Source organism: Spinacia oleracea, chromosome 4, assembly GCF_020520425.1.
Source record: "Spinacia oleracea cultivar Varoflay chromosome 4, BTI_SOV_V1, whole genome shotgun sequence".
NCBI classification, from domain to species: Eukaryota; Viridiplantae; Streptophyta; class Magnoliopsida; order Caryophyllales; family Amaranthaceae; genus Spinacia; species Spinacia oleracea.
The window spans coordinates 177,582,735-177,604,484 of record NC_079490.1 but is presented as its reverse complement, the minus strand read 5'-3'; the positions used below and the strand labels follow the sequence as shown (position 1 = coordinate 177,604,484).

General features: G+C 35.5%; 3 long non-coding RNA genes across 3 annotated transcripts; 2 read left to right on the top strand and 1 right to left on the bottom strand.

The window, feature by feature from the left end:
• The first annotated feature begins 472 nt into the window (after nt 1-472).
• Nucleotides 473-7,667, top strand: LOC130472358 (uncharacterized). Its single transcript, XR_008932472.1, has 5 exons — nt 473-1,044; nt 2,340-2,711; nt 2,992-3,085; nt 3,174-3,233; nt 7,419-7,667. It is a non-coding gene; the product is annotated as an uncharacterized lncRNA (long non-coding RNA).
• A 1,184-nt stretch (nt 7,668-8,851) lies between these two features.
• On the bottom strand, nt 8,852-15,994 carry LOC130472357 (uncharacterized). The gene is made up of 5 exons (XR_008932471.1): nt 15,475-15,994; nt 13,808-14,179; nt 13,434-13,527; nt 13,286-13,345; nt 8,852-9,100 (listed from the first exon to the last, which is right to left on the bottom strand). It is a non-coding gene; the product is annotated as an uncharacterized lncRNA (long non-coding RNA).
• Nucleotides 15,995-19,110: 3,116 nt separating this feature from the next.
• LOC130472355 (uncharacterized) lies at nt 19,111-21,638 on the top strand. Its single transcript, XR_008932470.1, has 4 exons — nt 19,111-20,735; nt 20,853-20,913; nt 21,072-21,141; nt 21,366-21,638. It is a non-coding gene; the product is annotated as an uncharacterized lncRNA (long non-coding RNA).
• Nucleotides 21,639-21,750: the final 112 nt, after the last annotated feature.

The following is a 21,750-nucleotide window of genomic DNA, read 5'->3' as shown; positions in this document are numbered from 1 at the left end:
TGCACCAAATACACCTGCGTGTTTCAAAATTCATAAAATACCCCTAAAGTTCCGTACTGTTCATTAAATGCTCCTGGATTTAACGGACGTTAGCTTGCCGTTAGTGACGTTTTACCAATTTGCCCTTAATTGTTGTTTGGCGCGATTTAGGTAACAATTGTGACTGAAATTCCAAAAAAAAAAAAACTTCTCAACTTCTCTTCTTTCTCTCTCCTTTCCCCTGTTCTTCAACCCTCATCAATTCTACTGTAACTGACAAAATTCTGGGTAGATCTTCAAGAATTTAGTGAAATTTGTTGCGTTCTCTTTTGGCGAGTTCGTGGGTGTTCGTTTGGTGAATTCGCGACAAAAAGGGGGCAACTTGGAGGCGATTTAGAGCTTCGGGTGCAGTGGACGAACAAGGGCCCTTTTCCTAGTTGGATTATCTACTTCAAGGCACTAGTAGAAAAAACCCCTGTTGCAGCCCCCTTGTTGCAGCGTACATGTATAAATACGCTTCAACAACCAGTCGGTCAACGCGGGTCAAACCCTTTAAAGGGTTATCGCAGCGTACATTTTAGTTGTTCGCAGCAAATGTGTTTGTTGCAGCGTACAAAATAAAAGCCCGCAGCAACAACCCGACTTTGTTGCAGCGTACATGTTATTGCCCGCTGCAACAAGTCCGCGTTTCAAAAAAATTTACTTTCCTATGCAACAAACCGCGCTCAAACGAGCGGGCTCAAACGTACGTTGTTCTTTCTCTGCTCCAAGATTTTTCCCTTAAACAAATATCCAAACAAACCGTCGAACTCAGCCGTCGAACTCAGCCCTGCGTCGCCGTCGAACTCAGCCCTACGTCGCCGTCGAACCCAAGCGTTGCTCAGCCCTGCGTCGCTGTCTTCGCCGGTGTGTGGTGTTCTAGCCTCATCTCCCCCATCCCGTTCAATTCTCGCGCGGCCTGTCACTGAAAGGTTATATTCTTGGTCGGCCGGGGGTTCAGCATTTCCCCGTCGCGTCGTGGTTCCGGTGGTTGCTCGGCGTCGTGGTTCCGGTGGTTTTGCTATGGTGTGTTCAATTTTTATTTTCGTTTTTTATTTTCGTTTTCAGATTAGGGTTCAATTTTAGTTTTTGATTTTCGTTTTGATTATTGTTTTTGATTTTCGTTTTTGATTTTCGTTTTGATTTTCGTTTTGATTTTCGTTTTTGATTTTTGTTTTGATTTTCGTTTTGATTTTCGTTTTGATTTTCGTTTAAGGGAAAAAGCTCTGAGCTTCTTAGTGTAATCCTTTTCTCTATCCTTCAATTTAATTACCATTATGTTTTATTATTAGGTTTAATTTAGGGTATTCCTAATATGATCGATTTCTGCTTCTATTTTTATAAATTTGCTTCAATTCATCATGTTGAATCGCATGTTTGACGCTCTAATTAAGCTAAAATCCATCTTGCTAATAATTTATGGTCTGTAAATATGACTATATTGGTTATTTGGGGATTACCCTTGAACATTTGTTTGCAATAGATGTTAGATGACCCTTTTTCTTGTTTTTTTTTTTTGGGATTAACCTAGAATTTTGTTTGTTTTGTCATAAACTATGCTCATTATGCAACATTAATCTGGAGACAAATGGGTTTTGTGAATACCAATTAGCTCACATTAGCTTTCGTTGTGTTTTCAATTGCATTCCGTTACTCTGTAGATTAATTGGTGTCAAGCTTCAAGCTTATGAAGTGATTTTTTAGCAGAAAACCTAAGGAATGTCATTGTGTAATTTTACGGTGTTGGTTGGTTGATTTCTTGTGGGTTTTTTGTACTTGTTCTACAATTGATTTGACGTTTTTAGGTTCCAAAGGCTCAGGTTTTTGAGAGGTTTGAGCTTGGGAATGGATATTTGGAGAATAATTTATGAGAGATTAAGAAAACAACAATCACCCTTCTAGCACGGTTCTGTGGTGAATAATAGGGTGAAAGGAGGCAGGTGCCATGTGTTATTTTATTCTTCTAGCCTTTGTTTTCAGGAAATAAACCACCAGGAGTTCAGGTCTAATCTCAGGCCTTAAGGAACATTTTGATATGTCGGTGATCAATGTATTTTACTCCGTACTTGTTACCTTTTTGTAATGTTCTTCGTAGGATATCTGTGTTTTTCTGTAATGTTCTTCGTGATAGCAGTTGTTCTCATAGAGTGATAAATACTGATAAAGATGCGAGTGTCCAGTTTCTTGCTTTATTCAGCATATCAGCTTCCTCTCCAACTTTTTTTCTTGTTCATACAAAAAGGGATAGCAGAAGTGAAATTGTATATGCATGCTCATTTGGCTGGTTTCTTGAATCAACACATTGCTGTATGTTGATGCAGGTCCAAGACGAGCTTGTTTCTTCCATTAAAGATGCAGCGGAAGGACTTTTTCACCTAAAACGTGCCCGGCTGTTACGTGAAGTTGATTCAGCTGTGCAGGACTCTATATATTCCCATAAAGACGCTGCGGTCGAGCTTATAAATCCAGCAAAGTTGGGTGGTTCCCAACTTCCGTGCGAAGACTTAGAGGTAGAACCATTAGATTCTACTAATGTTGAGGCAGAAATATTGGGAGACCCAAGTTATTTTATTGGATCAAAATGTAGATTCCGCCACACCGATGGGCGTTGGTATAATGGTCAAATTGTTCAGTTGGATGGTTCTTCTTCCGCCAGAGTTTCTTTCCTCAATCCAACGTCAGAGAAGATGATGGTGAGTTCCTTGTAATCTAAAGCTGGCCCCTGTTGTTATACTCCCCACCACCACAACATTATAGTTACTCAATACTTTGTAGGTCTGTATTTGTTGTTTTGTACTTGCTTGTCTTATTATAGCTATATATAGGTAATGGCAGAGTATTTAAATAAGATGCCTTGTAGGAGGTGCTGTCATTCTTTGGCAAGATGGTTTTTATCTGTTTGTTCTTCCTCGAAGTGGAAGGAAACCCTATCTGTGGTTTGAAACTTAAAGTAGTATTATTGTTCTGCTTTAGCAAAATGTAGACCCCTGAGTTCAAGCTAGTGGGGATAGGGCAGAAGCAATGTCATTATCATTCGAGTGACAGATCGAAGGAGACTGATCATAAGGTTAGAAGTTGTTCACTCTTCTCTTTTCATGCTATTTGACATCTTGTAGCTTCATTTTTGTAACATCTTTAAAGATTTATTATTATAGACTCTACGAAGGCTTGCTCAGAACTGTGAGGCAGCAAGGAAAAGCCGGTTGAGGAAAAAAGTAAGACATCTAATTTTGTTTCTTGCATGTACTTTGGTGTTGGTTAATTATTTAATTTGTTTTCTCATTTAATTAATTAATGGAATTAGCTGAAGAAGGATTCCATGTGGGGAAAAAATAAGTCATAAAGCTAATATGAAAATCGGCTAAGTTTCTACTTGTTTTTATTTTTTGGTCTTTAACATGCTCTTGTATTATCTTTCTTTTTCTTTCCCTCCCTTTTTCTTTTTTGGAAATAGGCATAGGTTGTTCTTGGATTTGGGTGGAAATAGGCATATGATTAGTTGTAACTTTCCAAGACTCAATCCAATCTATTTATGTACATTTGAGACTTGTTTGGCTATATAGGTCATATTTAGGCTAAAATGACATTTTCGCTCCCAACTTTGAACTAATGAACCTAAGAACTCATTTCAAACTTACTACATGATTTATATGATTAGCTTTAACTTTCCAAGACTCAATCCAATCTATTTATGCACATTTGAGACTTGTTTGGCCATTATAGGTCATAATTAGGCTAAAATGACATTTTTCGCTCCCAACTTTGAACTAACGAACCTAATGACTCATTTTATTCTTATTACATGATTAATATGCATAATATTAACTTTATAAAACTCATTCTAATCTATGTATGCACATTTGAGACTTTGGTCGTTATAGGTCATAGTTAGGCTAAAATAAGTCATTTTCGCTCCCAATTCATAACTAGATAACCTAAGGATTCATTTCAAACTTATTACATGATTAATATGATTAGTTTTAAATTTCCAACACTCGTTCCAATCTATCTCTGCACATTCGAGACTTCTTTTTCCGTTATAGGTCATATATAGGCTAAAATGTCACTAACGAACCTAAGGACTCATTTTAAACTTACTAAATGTTTTATATGCTTAGTTTTGACTTTCTAGAACTCATTCCAATCCATTTACGCATATTTAAGGCTCATTGTGTCGTTATAGGTCATATTTAGGCTAAAGTGCCATTTTCGCTCCCAACTTTGAACTTAAGAACCTAATGACTCATTTTAAACTTATTATATGATTAATATGTTTAGTTTTAAGTTTCTAAGACTTATTCTAATCTGTTTATGCACATTTAATGCTTGTTTGATAGTTATAGGTCATATTTAGGCTAAAATGAGGCATTTTCGCTCCTAACTTTAAAATAAAGAACCTAAGCACTCATTTTAAACTTAATACATGTTTAATATGCATAATTTTAACTTTATAAGACTCGTTCCAATCTATTTATGCACCTTTAAGGCTCATTAGGTCGTTGTAGGTCATATTTAGGCTAAAATGACATTTTCGCTCCCAACTTTGAACTTAAGAACCTAATGACTCATTTTAAACTTATTATATGATTAATATGCTTAGTTTTAAGTTTCTAAGACTTATTCTAATTTGTTTATGCACATTTAATGCTTGTTTGATAGTTATAGGTCATATTTAGGCTAAAATGAGGCATTTTCGCTCCTAACTTTGAACTAAAGAACCTAAGGACTCATTTTAAACTTATTACATGATTAATATGCTTAGTTTTAAGTTTCTAAGACTTATTCTAATCTATTTATGCACATTTAATGTTTGTTTTATCGTTATAGGTCATATTTAGGCTAAAATGAGGCATTTGCGCTCCTAACTTTGAACTAAAGAACCTAAGGACTCATTTTAAACTTATTACATGATTAATATGCTTAGTTTTAAGTTTCTAAGACTTATTCTAACTACTTATACACATTTAAGGCTTGTTTGGTCGTTATCGGACATATTTAGGCTAAAATAACATTTTCGCTCCAAACTTTGAACTAAAGAACCTAAGGACTCATTTTAAACTTACTAAATGTTTTATATTCTTAGTTTTGACTTTCTAGAACTCATTCCAATCCATTTATGCATATTTAAGGCTCATTGTGTAGTTATAGGTCATATTTAGGCTAAAGTGCCATTTTCGCTCCCAACTTTGAACTTAAGAACCTAATGACTCATTTTAAACTTATTATATGATTAATATGCTTAGTTTTAAGTTTCTAAGACTTATTCTAATCTGTTTATGCACATTTAATGCTTGTTTGATAGTTATAGGTCATATTTAGGCTAAAATGAGGCATTTTCGCTCCTAACTTTAAAATAAAGAACCTAAGCACTCATTTTAAACTTAATACATGTTTAATATGCATAATTATAACTTTATAAGACTCGTTCCAATCTATTTATGCACCTTTAAGGCTCATTAGGTCGTTGTAGGTCATATTTAGGCTAAAATGACATTTTCGCTCCCAACTATGAACCAAAGAACCTAAGGACTCATTTTAAACTTACTAAATGTTTTATATGCTTATTTTTAACTTTCTAGTACTCATTCCAATCCATTTATGCACATTTAAGGCTCATTGTGTCGTTATAGGTCATATTTAGGCTAAAATGACATTTTCGCTACAAATTTGAACTTAAGAACCTAATGACTCATTTTAAACTTATTATATGATAAATATGCTTAGTTTTAAGTTTCTAAGACTTATTCTAATCTGTTTATGCACATTTAATGCTTGTTTGATAGTTATAGGTCATATTTAGGCTAAAATGAGGCATTTTCGCTCCTAACTTTAAAATAAAGAACCTAAGCACTCATTTTAAACTTAATACATGTTTAATATGCATAATTATAACTTTATAAGACTCGTTCCAATCTATTTATGCACCTTTAAGGCTCATTAGGTCGTTGTAGGTCATATTTAGGCTAAAATGACATTTTCGCTCCCAACTATGAACCAAAGAACCTAAGGACTCATTTTAAACTTACTAAATGTTTTATATGCTTATTTTTAACTTTCTAGTACTCATTCCAATCCATTTATGCACATTTAAGGCTCATTGTGTCGTTATAGGTCATATTTAGGCTAAAATGACATTTTCGCTACAAATTTGAACTTAAGAACCTAATGACTCATTTTAAACTTATTATATGATAAATATGCTTAGTTTTAAGTTTCTAAGACTTATTCTAATCTGTTTATGCACATTTAATGCTTGTTTGATAGTTATAGGTCATATTTAGGCTAAAATGAGGCATTTTCGCTCATAACTTTAAAATAAAGAACATAAGCACTCATTTTTAACTTAATACATGTTTAATATGCATAATTATAACTTTATAAGACTCGTTCCAATCTATTTATGCACCTTTAAGGCTCATTAGGTCGTTGTAGGTCATATTTAGGCTAAAATGACATTTTCGCTCCCAACTATGAACCAAAGAACCTAAGGACTCATTTTAAACTTACTAAATGTTTTATATGCTTATTTTTAACTTTCTAGTACTCATTCCAATCCATTTATGCACATTTAAGGCTCATTGTGTCGTTATAGGTCATATTTAGGCTAAAATGACATTTTCGCTCCCAACTTTGAACTTAAGAACCTAATGACTCATTTTAAACTTATTATATGATAAATATGCTTAGTTTAAGTTTCTAAGACTTATTCTAATATGTTTATGCACATTTAATGCTTGTTTGATAGTTATAGGTCATATTTAGGCTAAAATGAGGCATTTTCGCTCCTAACTTTAAAATAAAGAACCTAAGCACGCATTTTAAACTTAATACATGTTTAATATGCATAATTTTAACTTTATAAGACTCGTTCCATTCCATTTATGCATATTTAAGGCTCATTGTGTCGTTTTAGGTCATATTTAGGCTAAAATGACATTTTCGCTCCCAACTTTGAACTTAAGAACCTAAGGACTCATTTTTAAATTATTATATGATTAATAAGCTTAGTTTTGAGTTTCTAGCACTTATTCTAATCTACTTATACCCATTTAATGCTTGTTTGATCGTTATAGGTCATATCTAGGCTAAAATAAGGCATTTTCGCTCCCAACTTTAAAATAAAGAACCTAAGGACTCATTTAAAACTTATTACATGTTTAATATGCATAATTTTAACGATCTAAGACTCGTTCCAATCTATTTATGCACCTATAGACTCATTGGGTCGTTATAGGTCATATTTAGGCTAAAATGACATTTTCGCTCCCAACTTTGAACTAAAGAACCTAAGGACTCATTTTAGACTATTAGGACATTGTCATTAGTTTCTTGAATGTTAAAATGTGATATTTAATTTGTATTTAATCTAATGTTTAATTTAAATTTCTGTTTTTGTAAAGGTCTACACTCCGAGGATTGCGCCTTATGCGAGGAATTTGATGTGGTTCGTGAGCAATGGGCTAAGTTTTTTACCAACAAGTATTTATTATTGGCTTTAGCGCGCTTGATCGAGTTGGTTTAGTTGTTATAGAATAAATTTTATATTAAAATGTATGTTTATGTTGAAATTGGAACATATATTTAAATGTAATATGTGCACTTTGGTTTTGGGATATATAGTATACAAAACTCCAGTTGTTGTTTTTATATTTGTTATACAGGTTGCGTTATTCTATTATTGTTTTGACAGGTTTCTATATTTAGTGCAAGGCACTCTAGGTATCCCTAAACAAAATTAGAATTTTCCCGCCAAAAGTGCTTTTTTGCAGCGTACATATATGTTGTACGCTGCAACAAGGGAAAAAAATTTCGCAAAAATTCAGACTTGTTGCAGCGTACAAATAAATGTACGCTGCAAAAAATTGAGTAATTCAGACTTGTTGCAGCGTACAAATAAATGTACGCTGCAAAAAGTTGGGTCTGTTGCAGCGGGCTTTTATATGTACGCTGCAACAAGTCCAAAATTTTGCCAATTTTTTGGCACTTGTTGCAGCGTACATCTAAAAGCCCGCTGCAACAAATCACTTTTTGCAGCGAACATGTACGCTGCAACAAGTTCAGACTTGTTGCAGGCCCCCCAGTTGCAGCATACGATGTACGCTGCAACAGGGGTCTAAAAGCCCGCTGCAATAAGGGTTTTTTCTACTAGTGAGGTAATAATCCCTTCTTCGCTGATTTATTTTGCCTGTAAAGTACAATTTTTTTCGCGAAATTGATTAGGGTTAGGGTTTTGCGAAATTGTCAGTGATTTTTTGAAATTGTCAGTTGAGATTAATTGATTGGTTAGAAGTTAGTTATTCCTTGGATTTGTTGTGAATAATTGTTTGGTTACACTAGTAGAAAAAACCCTTATTGCAGCGGGCTTTTAGACCCCTGTTGCAGCGTACATCGTATGCTGCAACTGGGGGGCCTGCAACAAGTCTGAACTTGTTGCAGCGTACATGTTCGCTGCAAAAAGTGATTTGTTGCAGCGGGCTTTTAGATGTACGCTGCAACAAGTGCCAAAAAATTGGCAAAATTTTGGACTTGTTGCAGCGTACATATAAAAGCCCGCTGCAACAGACCCAACTTTTTGCAGCGTACATTTATTTGTACGCTGCAACAAGTCTGAATTACTCAATTTTTTGCAGCGTACATTTATTTGTACGCTGCAACAAGTCTGAATTTTTGCGAAATTTTTTTCCCTTGTTGCAGCGTACAACATATATGTACGCTGCAAAAAAGCACTTTTGGCGGGAAAATTCTAATTTTGTTTAGGGATACCTAGAGTGCCTTGCACTAAATATAGAAACCTGTCAAAACAATAATAGAATAACGCAACCTGTATAACAAATATAAAAACAACAACTGGAGTTTTGTATACTATATATCCCAAAACCAAAGTGCACATATTACATTTAAATATATGTTCCAATTTCAACATAAACATACATTTTAATATAAAATTTATTCTATAACAACTAAACCAACTCGATCAAGCGCGCTAAAGCCAATAATAAATACTTGTTGGTAAAAAACTTAGCCCATTGCTCACGAACCACATCAAATTCCTCGCATAAGGCGCAATCCTCGGAGTGTAGACCTTTACAAAAACAGAAATTTAAATTAAACATTAGATTAAATACAAATTAAATATCACATTTTAACATTCAAGAAACTAATGACAATGTCCTAATAGTCTAAAATGAGTCCTTAGGTTCTTTAGTTCAAAGTTGGGAGCGAAAATGTCATTTTAGCCTAAATATGACCTATAACGACCCAATGAGTCTATAGGTGCATAAATAGATTGGAACGAGTCTTAGATCGTTAAAATTATGCATATTAAACATGTAATAAGTTTTAAATGAGTCCTTAGGTTCTTTATTTTAAAGTTGGGAGCGAAAATGCCTTATTTTAGCCTAGATATGACCTATAACGATCAAACAAGCATTAAATGGGTATAAGTAGATTAGAATAAGTGCTAGAAACTCAAAACTAAGCTTATTAATCATATAATAATTTAAAAATGAGTCCTTAGGTTCTTAAGTTCAAAGTTGGGAGCGAAAATGTCATTTTAGCCTAAATATGACCTAAAACGACACAATGAGCCTTAAATATGCATAAATGGAATGGAACGAGTCTTATAAAGTTAAAATTATGCATATTAAACATGTATTAAGTTTAAAATGCGTGCTTAGGTTCTTTATTTTAAAGTTAGGAGCGAAAATGCCTCATTTTAGCCTAAATATGACCTATAACTATCAAACAAGCATTAAATGTGCATAAACATATTAGAATAAGTCTTAGAAACTTAAACTAAGCATATTTATCATATAATAAGTTTAAAATGAGTCATTAGGTTCTTAAGTTCAAAGTTGGGAGCGAAAATGTCATTTTAGCCTAAATATGACCTATAACGACACAATGAGCCTTAAATGTGCATAAATGGATTGGAATGAGTACTAGAAAGTTAAAAATAAGCATATAAAACATTTAGTAAGTTTAAAATGAGTCCTTAGGTTCTTTGGTTCATAGTTGGGAGCGAAAATGTCATTTTAGCCTAAATATGACCTACAACGACCTAATGAGCCTTAAAGGTGCATAAATAGATTGGAACGAGTCTTATAAAGTTATAATTATGCATATTAAACATGTATTAAGTTAAAAATGAGTGCTTATGTTCTTTATTTTAAAGTTATGAGCGAAAATGCCTCATTTTAGCCTAAATATGACCTATAACTATCAAACAAGCATTAAATGTGCATAAACAGATTAGAATAAGTCTTAGAAACTTAAAACTAAGCATATTTATCATATAATAAGTTTAAAATGAGTCATTAGGTTCTTAAGTTCAAATTTGTAGCGAAAATGTCATTTTAGCCTAAATATGACCTATAACGACACAATGAGCCTTAAATGTGCATAAATGGATTGGAATGAGTACTAGAAAGTTAAAAATAAGCATATAAAACATTTAGTAAGTTTAAAATGAGTCCTTAGGTTCTTTGGTTCATAGTTGGGAGCGAAAATGTCATTTTAGCCTAAATATGACCTACAACGACCTAATGAGCCTTAAAGGTGCATAAATAGATTGGAACGAGTCTTATAAAGTTATAATTATGCATATTAAACATGTATTAAGTTTAAAATGAGTGCTTAGGTTCTTTATTTTAAAGTTAGGAGCGAAAATGCCTCATTTTAGCCTAAATATGACCTATAACTATCAAACAAGCATTAAATGTGCATAAACAGATTAGAATAAGTCTTAGAAACTTAAAACTAAGCATATTTATCATATAATAAGTTTAAAATGAGTCATTAGGTTCTTAAGTTCAAATTTGTAGCGAAAATGTCATTTTAGCCTAAATATGACCTATAACGACACAATGAGCCTTAAATGTGCATAAATGGATTGGAATGAGTACTAGAAAGTTAAAAATAAGCATATAAAACATTTAGTAAGTTTAAAATGAGTCCTTAGGTTCTTTGGTTCATAGTTGGGAGCGAAAATGTCATTTTAGCCTAAATATGACCTACAACGACCTAATGAGCCTTAAAGGTGCATAAATAGATTGGAACGAGTCTTATAAAGTTATAATTATGCATATTAAACATGTATTAAGTTTAAAATGAGTGCTTAGGTTCTTTATTTTAAAGTTAGGAGCGAAAATGCCTCATTTTAGCCTAAATATGACCTATAACTATCAAACAAGCATTAAATGTGCATAAACAGATTAGAATAAGTCTTAGAAACTTAAAACTAAGCATATTAATCATATAATAAGTTTAAAATGAGTCATTAGGTTCTTAAGTTCAAAGTTGGGAGCGAAAATGGCACTTTAGCCTAAATATGACCTATAACTACACAATGAGCCTTAAATATGCATAAATGGATTGGAATGAGTTCTAGAAAGTCAAAACTAAGAATATAAAACATTTAGTAAGTTTAAAATGAGTCCTTAGGTTCTTTAGTTCAAAGTTTGGAGCGAAAATGTTATTTTAGCCTAAATATGTCCGATAACGACCAAACAAGCCTTAAATGTGTATAAGTAGTTAGAATAAGTCTTAGAAACTTAAAACTAAGCATATTAATCATGTAATAAGTTTAAAATGAGTCCTTAGGTTCTTTAGTTCAAAGTTAGGAGCGCAAATGCCTCATTTTAGCCTAAATATGACCTATAACGATAAAACAAACATTAAATGTGCATAAATAGATTAGAATAAGTCTTAGAAACTTAAAACTAAGCATATTAATCATGTAATAAGTTTAAAATGAGTCCTTAGGTTCTTTAGTTCAAAGTTAGGAGCGAAAATGCCTCATTTTAGCCTAAATATGACCTATAACTATCAAACAAGCATTAAATGTGCATAAACAAATTAGAATAAGTCTTAGAAACTTAAAACTAAGCATATTAATCATATAATAAGTTTAAAATGAGTCATTAGGTTCTTAAGTTCAAAGTTGGGAGCGAAAATGTCATTTTAGCCTAAATATGACCTACAACGACCTAATGAGCCTTAAAGGTGCATAAATAGATTGGAACGAGTCTTATAAAGTTAAAATTATGCATATTAAACATGTATTAAGTTTAAAATGAGTGCTTAGGTTCTTTATTTTAAAGTTAGGAGCGAAAATGCCTCATTTTAGCCTAAATATGACCTATAACTATCAAACAAGCATTAAATGTGCATAAACAGATTAGAATAAGTCTTAGAAACTTAAAACTAAACATATTAATCATATAATAAGTTTAAAATGAGTCATTAGGTTCTTAAGTTCAAAGTTGGGAGCGAAAATGGCACTTTAGCCTAAATATGACCTATAACGACACAATGAGCCTTAAATATGCGTAAATGGATTGGAATGAGTTCTAGAAAGTCAAAACTAAGCATATAAAACATTTAGTAAGTTTAAAATGAGTCCTTAGGTTCGTTAGTGACATTTTAGCCTATATATGACCTATAACGGAAAAAGAAGTCTCGAATGTGCAGAGATAGATTGGAACGAGTGTTGGAAATTTAAAACTAATCATATTAATCATGTAATAAGTTTGAAATGAATCCTTAGGTTATCTAGTTATGAATTGGGAGCGAAAATGACTTATTTTAGCCTAACTATGACCTATAACGACCAAAGTCTCAAATGTGCATACATAGATTAGAATGAGTTTTATAAAGTTAATATTATGCATATTAATCATGTAATAAGAATAAAATGAGTCATTAGGTTCGTTAGTTCAAAGTTGGGAGCGAAAAATGTCATTTTAGCCTAATTATGACCTATAATGGCCAAACAAGTCTCAAATGTGCATAAATAGATTGGATTGAGTCTTGGAAAGTTAAAGCTAATCATATAAATCATGTAGTAAGTTTGAAATGAGTTCTTAGGTTCATTAGTTCAAAGTTGGGAGCGAAAATGTCATTTTAGCCTAAATATGACCTATATAGCCAAACAAGTCTCAAATGTACATAAATAGATTGGATTGAGTCTTGGAAAGTTACAACTAATCATATGCCTATTTCCACCCAAATCCAAGAACAACCTATGCCTATTTCCAAAAAAGAAAAAGGGAGGGAAAGAAAAAGAAAGATAATACAAGAGCATGTTAAAGACCAAAAAATAAAAACAAGTAGAAACTTAGCCGATTTTCATATTAGCTTTATGACTTATTTTTTCCCCACATGGAATCCTTCTTCAGCTAATTCCATTAATTAATTAAATGAGAAAACAAATTAAATAATTAACCAACACCAAAGTACATGCAAGAAACAAAATTAGATGTCTTACTTTTTTCCTCAACCGGCTTTTCCTTGCTGCCTCACAGTTCTGAGCAAGCCTTCGTAGAGTCTATAATAATAAATCTTTAAAGATGTTACAAAAATGAAGCTACAAGATGTCAAATAGCATGAAAAGAGAAGAGTGAACAACTTCTAACCTTATGATCAGTCTCCTTCGATCTGTCACTCGAATGATAATGACATTGCTTCTGCCCTATCCCCACTAGCTTGAACTCAGGGGTCTACATTTTGCTAAAGCAGAACAATAATACTACTTTAAGTTTCAAACCACAGATAGGGTTTCCTTCCACTTCGAGGAAGAACAAACAGATAAAAACCATCTTGCCAAAGAATGACAGCACCTCCTACAAGGCATCTTATTTAAATACTCTGCCATTACCTATATATAGCTATAATAAGACAAGCAAGTACAAAACAACAAATACAGACCTACAAAGTATTGAGTAACTATAATGTTGTGGTGGTGGGGAGTATAACAACAGGGGCCAGCTTTAGATTACAAGGAACTCACCATCATCTTCTCTGACGTTGGATTGAGGAAAGAAACTCTGGCGGAAGAAGAACCATCCAACTGAACAATTTGACCATTATACCAACGCCCATCGGTGTGGCGGAATCTACATTTTGATCCAATAAAATAACTTGGGTCTCCCAATATTTCTGCCTCAACATTAGTAGAATCTAATGGTTCTACCTCTAAGTCTTCGCACGGAAGTTGGGAACCACCCAACTTTGCTGGATTTATAAGCTCGACCGCAGCGTCTTTATGGGAATATATAGAGTCCTGCACAGCTGAATCAACTTCACGTAACAGCCGGGCACGTTTTAGGTGAAAAAGTCCTTCCGCTGCATCTTTAATGGAAGAAACAAGCTCGTCTTGGACCTGCATCAACATACAGCAATGTGTTGATTCAAGAAACCAGCCAAATGAGCATGCATATACAATTTCACTTCTGCTATCCCTTTTTGTATGAACAAGAAAAAAAGTTGGAGAGGAAGCTGATATGCTGAATAAAGCAAGAAACTGGACACTCGCATCTTTATCAGTATTTATCACTCTATGAGAACAACTGCTATCACGAAGAACATTACAGAAAAACACAGATATCCTACGAAGAACATTACAAAAAGGTAACAAGTACGGAGTAAAATACATTGATCACCGACATATCAAAATGTTCCTTAAGGCCTGAGATTAGACCTGAACTCCTGGTGGTTTATTTCCTGAAAACAAAGGCTAGAAGAATAAAATAACACATGGCACCTGCCTCCTTTCACCCTATTATTCACCACAGAACCGTGCTAGAAGGGTGATTGTTGTTTTCTTAATCTCTCATAAATTATTCTCCAAATATCCATTCCCAAGCTCAAACCTCTCAAAAACCTGAGCCTTTGGAACCTAAAAACGTCAAATCAATTGTAGAACAAGTACAAAAAACCCACAAGAAATCAACCAACCAACACCGTAAAATTACACAATGACATTCCTTAGGTTTTCTGCTAAAAAATCACTTCATAAGCTTGAAGCTTGACACCAATTAATCTACAGAGTAACGGAATGCAATTGAAAACACAACGAAAGCTAATGTGAGCTAATTGGTATTCACAAAACCCATTTGTCTCCAGATTAATGTTGCATAATGAGCATAGTTTATGACAAAACAAACAAAATTCTAGGTTAATCCCAAAAAAAAAAAACAAGAAAAAGGGTCATCTAACATCTATTGCAAACAAATGTTCAAGGGTAATCCCCAAATAACCAATATAGTCATATTTACAGACCATAAATTATTAGCAAGATGGATTTTAGCTTAATTAGAGCGTCAAACATGCGATTCAACATGATGAATTGAAGCAAATTTATAAAAATAGAAGCAGAAATCGATCATATTAGGAATACCCTAAATTAAACCTAATAATAAAACATAATGGTAATTAAATTGAAGGATAGAGAAAAGGATTACACTAAGAAGCTCAGAGCTTTTTCCCTTAAACGAAAATCAAAACGAAAATCAAAACGAAAATCAAAACAAAAATCAAAAACGAAAATCAAAACGAAAATCAAAACGAAAATCAAAAACGAAAATCAAAAACAATAATCAAAACGAAAATCAAAAACTAAAATTGAACCCTAATCTGAAAACGAAAATAAAAAACGAAAATAAAAATTGAACACACCATAGCAAAACCACCGGAACCACGACGCCGAGCAACCACCGGAACCACGACGCGACGGGGAAATGCTGAACCCCCGGCCGACCAAGAATATAACCTTTCAGTGACAGGCCGCGCGAGAATTGAACGGGATGGGGGAGATGAGGCTAGAACACCACACACCGGCGAAGACAGCGACGCAGGGCTGAGCAACGCTTGGGTTCGACGGCGACGTAGGGCTGAGTTCGACGGCGACGCAGGGCTGAGTTCGACGGCTGAGTTCGACGGTTTGTTTGGATATTTGTTTAAGGGAAAAATCTTGGAGCAGAGAAAGAACAACGTACGTTTGAGCCCGCTCGTTTGAGCGCGGTTTGTTGCATAGGAAAGTAAATTTTTTTGAAACGCGGACTTGTTGCAGCGGGCAATAACATGTACGCTGCAACAAAGTCGGGTTGTTGCTGCGGGCTTTTATTTTGTACGCTGCAACAAACACATTTGCTGCGAACAACTAAAATGTACGCTGCGATAACCCTTTAAAGGGTTTGACCCGCGTTGACCGACTGGTTGTTGAAGCGTATTTATACATGTACGCTGCAACAAGGGGGCTGCAACAGGGGTTTTTTCTACTAGTGTTAGTTGTAAGTTGTGATTGTGACCTGTTGAATTTCATTGTGATCATGATTGTGGTTGTTTATTGATGAATTGTTGTTGGTTGAATCGAAATTCATGTTTTTTTTTCTTGAATTTTCCCTTTAGGATGACTGCAATGTGGTTGTTATTGCATCATGGATCACATAGCTTTGATGTGAGAGTTACAGACATGGAAAAGTATCGTCTTTTGAGGTTGTTTTTGGATATTTTTGAGGAATCTGTTAGGCAGGATGTGTTTTTACCTAGTACATTTGCCCTGTTTATTGAGTCTCCCTGTGGTAGAGTTGAGTTGGTAGATGATAAGACAATGAAGCTAATGTGGGGATGGAATTGGGGTAAGGACACTGCTGAAATATGGGTTGAGGGTACAGACAAACCAGGAGTGGTGTTTAGAAATGTTGTTGCCACAATTGAGCATCATAGGAAGGAGAATGAGAGAAAGCTCAAAGAGAGACAAGATGAACTTCTTAGGGCTCAAAGAAAGGAGGAAGAGGAAATGAGGAAAAAACAGGAGAGAGAGGACATTTTAAGGGAACTTCAAGAACAAATGGAGTACACAGTAGCTGTGGAGGTGCCTGTGGTTGATTGTGAGGACTTAAGCACTGAGTATGTGAGGATTATAAGCAAGGATGGTGCTGATGAGGTGTTTCCAGGAGCCTCTCAACCACAACCCACACAAGAATCTTCACCCTCCAAAAAACCTACTTCTCCTAAACCAAAACAAAAGGCCAAAGTCAAGCCAACTACTCCAAAAACTCCTAAGGTTCCTAAAGCCAAGAAACTGACCCCTAAGAGGAGACCCACCCCAACTCAAAAACAGGCCACACCAAAGGCAAAAAAACCCACCCCAACAACAAAAAAGCCCACCTCAACACCACAGCAACCCACCCCAACTCCAGAACAATCAATCCCACCAGCACAGCAACCCACCCCAACAACACAGCAGCCCATCCCACCACCACAGCAACCCAACCCAACCCATCACCACAAACACACCCCACCCATTCCCCACCACCACAGAACACCCAAAATGATCAACCACCCCATTCCCCACCACCACAGAACACCCAAAATGATCAGCCACCCCATTCAACACCAACACAGAATCAGTCTGAAGCTGTTAAAAGGAAGGGGGGCAGAACTAGACCTACAGGGTTCAGGGTGAACAAAGTGACTGCCAAGAAAGCTAGAACTTGGGTATCCAAAGGGAAGGGCATAGGTAGGAAGGGTACAGGGAGGTCAAAGAGTGCAAGGGTGTTCACTGATGTTGAGGATATAGGTTCAGAAGAGGAGAGTGAGGATTCAGATTGGGAGGAATCTGAACCAGACTCTGAACTAGAGGAGGATAAACTTGATGATTGGGTTGACTCTGATGTGGAGGCTGAGGTGATAACAGATGATGTGCCTGACTTATTGTTTGAGGAATGTTTGGATGGTTCTAGTAAGATGGATAAGGCCTACAAGAATGGAAAGATATGGACTCATCAACCATATGGGTCCATCAAATTAGAACCTTGGTTGATCTTTCCAGACAAGTCCACTTTCCTAGATGTTTTGAGGAGTTTTTGCATGCAAGAGGGGTTTGGACTTAGTGTTGAGAGGGCTGACAGTAAGAGGTACACTGCAGTGTGTGCAATAGAAACTTGTGACTGGAGGATACATGCAAGTAAGATGTTTGACAGTGTCAGTTGGGCTATTAAGGGGATCAGTGGGTGCCACAAAACTTGTGGGAGATTGGAGGAGAACCCTGTGGTGACCTCTGAGTGGCTATGTAAGAACATGATGAGTCTAATTGAGGCCAACACTGAAATTCCTGTTGAGACATTGAGAAGGTATGCACAGGAGACATTTCAATTGAGGGTTAAAAAGAGATTGTTGTACAAAGTAAGGAGTATGGCAGTAGAGAAGATACATGGTGGTTGGGCTGAGGCTTATGAGTTGCTTCCTAGGTATGCTGAGATGATTAAACAGACAAACCCAGGAAGTTATGCACTGATTTCATGGGGTGCTACAAGTGGGGATGTGAACCCCAAGTTCAGAGCTTGTTTCTTCTCCTTTGCTGCTCAAGTCAAGGGGTTTTTGAGGGGGTGCAGGCCTATAATTGGAATAGATGGGGCTCATCTAAGTGGGTTTTACAAGGGAATCCTACTCACAGCTGTTGGCATTGATGGGAACAATGAAATATTTGTTCTGGCTTATGGGATAGTGGACACTGAGAGCTGTGATAGTTGGACACATTTCATGAGATGCTTGAGGCAGATGTTTGAGCAAGAGGGTTGCAACAAAGATGAATGGACCTTCATCAGTGACAGGATGAAGGTATATGTTTATTTTGCTCCTTTTTTGTTTCAATTTTATAATATTGCAACAGATATGATTGGCCTAAAATGAACATATTCTGTGTAGGGAGTTGACTTGGCAGTGAGAGATACTTTTCCTAGAGCTACTAGGAGAGTTTGCTGCCAACACTTGTACATGAATTGCAAAAACAATGGATTTAGTGGATCTGCTTTCTTCAAACTGTTTTGGATAGCTGCAAATGCACACAATGAGTATGTGTATGGTAAAGCATTAGAGAAGATCACTGCTCATGATCCAAATGCTGCTGCATACTTGGACACATGCCAGGAGCAGTGGTCCAGGCATATGTTTGACCCTGCTGTTTGTTGTGATCACAACACAACAAACTTTGTGGAGTCATTCAATGCATGCACAAAACCATACAGAGACATGCCTGTATTCTCATTGTTGGAAGGTATAGCTCACCACTTCATGTTCTGTTCCTTTATTTTGTGATGTTTGTGATGTTCTGTGTATAATGTTGTATGTTGTATGTTGTTGTGTTGTTGTACAGCAATCAGAAAGTGGTGTATGGAGAGGGTTGGGGCAAGATTTGACATGGCAATTGATATGGAGGATGGTCAGTTGACTGAGTATGCCAAGAAAGAGGTGGATGAAATAACAGGAGAGTCTAGGTTCTGCTATGCTACAGCCTGTGGTGGGGGGGGGGAATTTGAGGTCAGAGATGCACATGTGAACTTCCCCATCAGGTTATCAACTAGAAGCTGTGGGTGTGGGAAGTGGCAAATTTCTGGAATCCCCTGCAAGCATGCACTCAGGGTGATTTATGACCAAAGGCTGAACCCCATTGATTTTGTCTCCCCATTCTTCAAGTCTGCTGCATACAAGCTTACATATGCAGACCACATTCACCCCATGTCAGACCCAACACAGTGGCCTAACTTTTCTCTCCCTACCATTCAGCCTCCAGTCATCAAAAGACAAGCTGGCAGACCTGCTAAGAAGAGAAAGAGAGGACCAAATGAACCCAGGAAGGGGAAGAGGAACAGCAATGTGAAATGTGGAAAGTGCAGGGAGTTTGGTCATAACTCAAGGACATGTAAGAATGGAGGACCAAGCACTGGACCAAGCACTTCAGCAGCAGCAGGAGCAAGTACATCACAAGGGGGTCCAAGGGGGAGGAAAAGAGCAAACACAGCAACTTAACCATGCACAAAGTTAAAAGTTAGTTAGTTTTTGGTGAATTGTAGGTGCACAAAGTTAAAATAGCTTAGGCAATTTACAGTTAGTATCACTTTTTGGAAAGAACACAATTGCTTAGACAAGATGTTTTTGTGCAGTTTCAGTGGCATTTGTCCACTTAGAAATCAGTTTTTGTAAAGCTCATATGCTTAAACAAGTGATGTTATTGCTTGAAATTTGTTACAACTCTACTTCATTGCTATCCAAATTAGAAATGCAAACATTATTACACCAATTTTTATTGCAAACTTGAATTGTTGTTTCTGTTGTTTCAGTTTCTTCTTCAATAGCTTCAACTCTTCATGCATTCCGATCCCCTGCTTCCTTCTTGCATTCCCCTGTTTTCTTCTTGCATTCCCCTGTTTTCATCAGCTCTGTTTCCCTTGCTTTGAGCTTCATCAAATGTCTGCTCAACAAAACCTTTGCACCACTTGAAATTATCACAAGGATCACACTTGTAGTAAAGCTTTTGCGGATTTTTAGCCGTTTCCGAGCTCCTAATTGCAAATCTTCTCCCACAATTGCAATTTTTATTTGGAACTCTTAGGTATGACAAATTTGGGATGGAAGAGGATCCGGTTTTTGAATTAGAACTCATGGCTATTTAGGAAATAGAGGGCTAAACATGGAGCAAGTCAAGTGAACAACAGCCTTACTTATAGGCAGCATGAACATAACGGCTATATTGAATTAAAACTAGCCGTTGGATTCAAATTATGAAGTTTGGGTATTTGGTGCAAAGAACTTTACAAATAGGTGTATACTATGCAAAACCTTTATATTTAGGTGCATTTTATGAATTTTAAACATGACTTAACGGAGGACTAACGGAAAGTCATAATAGGTGTATTTGGTGAACAGTTTTGAGTAAATAGGGGTATTTTATGAATTTTGAAACGCGCAGGTGTATTTGGTGCATTATTGCAAACCTCAGGGGCATTTCATGAAAAAACCGTTTTTAATAAGGTGCTCAAAACCCTAACAGAGGAATCTCTAGGCTTTGTTCGAGAAATTTTATTAATTTGTGCGATTGAAGAAGAAAATGGGTCAGATCCAGTACTCTGAGAAGTACTTTGATGATACGAATACAGGTATGGATTTTGAATTCGAATAATAAAATATTTGAGGATTTTTTTTATTGAATGATAATTATTAGGATTTTTAATTAGGTGTTGATAATTTATTTTTCGTTTTGTGATTATTTTCAGGCATGTAGTTATGCCAGCTGAAGTTACTAAACTTCTTCTGGAGAATTGCGGCGTGTGTTAGGTTAGTTGTTTGATCCGATTTTGGTTTTAGTTTCCTTCATTTTTCAATCAATTTTGTTTGTAAATTATTTTAATTTGAAATGTTTGTTGGCTCTCAGCTTTTTTGTTTATTTATCTCATGTGAAAGCTCTTTACCAAAGTTCATGGCTAATAATGCAGGTTCTGAGATATATCATGAGATGGTGGCAAAAGCATTATAAGTCTTCTCTTCTTTCTTCCGTTCAAACAGGTGATTTCTTCAGAAAAATCTTTGATTTTGAGCTTATTTTAATTATATCTATTGTATTATGATGTTGGATTATTGATTTCGGTGGTAAGTAGTAAGCAGTAACATACAATTAAAGTTTTGTGGTGGTTTTTTTTGTATGAAGTAATTTTAGGTTTTCCAATGATGTTTGCTGAAATTTGTAAATATTTGTTGTGACTCTAATCAATTTCTGCTGTTATTCGTAGAATTACAGAAGTTTTGGTGAAGCTTAGGATTTGTGGCCACTTCTCTCATTTGAAGCTTAATGGTCATTATCGATGAACTGAAATTGCCAGCGTGTCATTATTGCCGCTTGTCGTCCCTTGGAGATGAGACAACTTCGCGCTGAAATTGGCACCGTCTCTAAAGCTGACGGGTAATTTCCTAGATTTTTTTCCAATTTTATTTTAATTGTGTTTGGCAATGATAGAAATTATAAGTTTGAATTTGGTAATTGGGTGTAGCTCAGCTGTTTTCGAGATGGGTAACAGCTGAACATCTACTAATTGAGAATGCAAAGCTGTTTTAATTGTTGGTCTCCCTAATGATGGCAAATCCACTCTTTTCAATGCTGTTGTAAGCCAGTTTTCT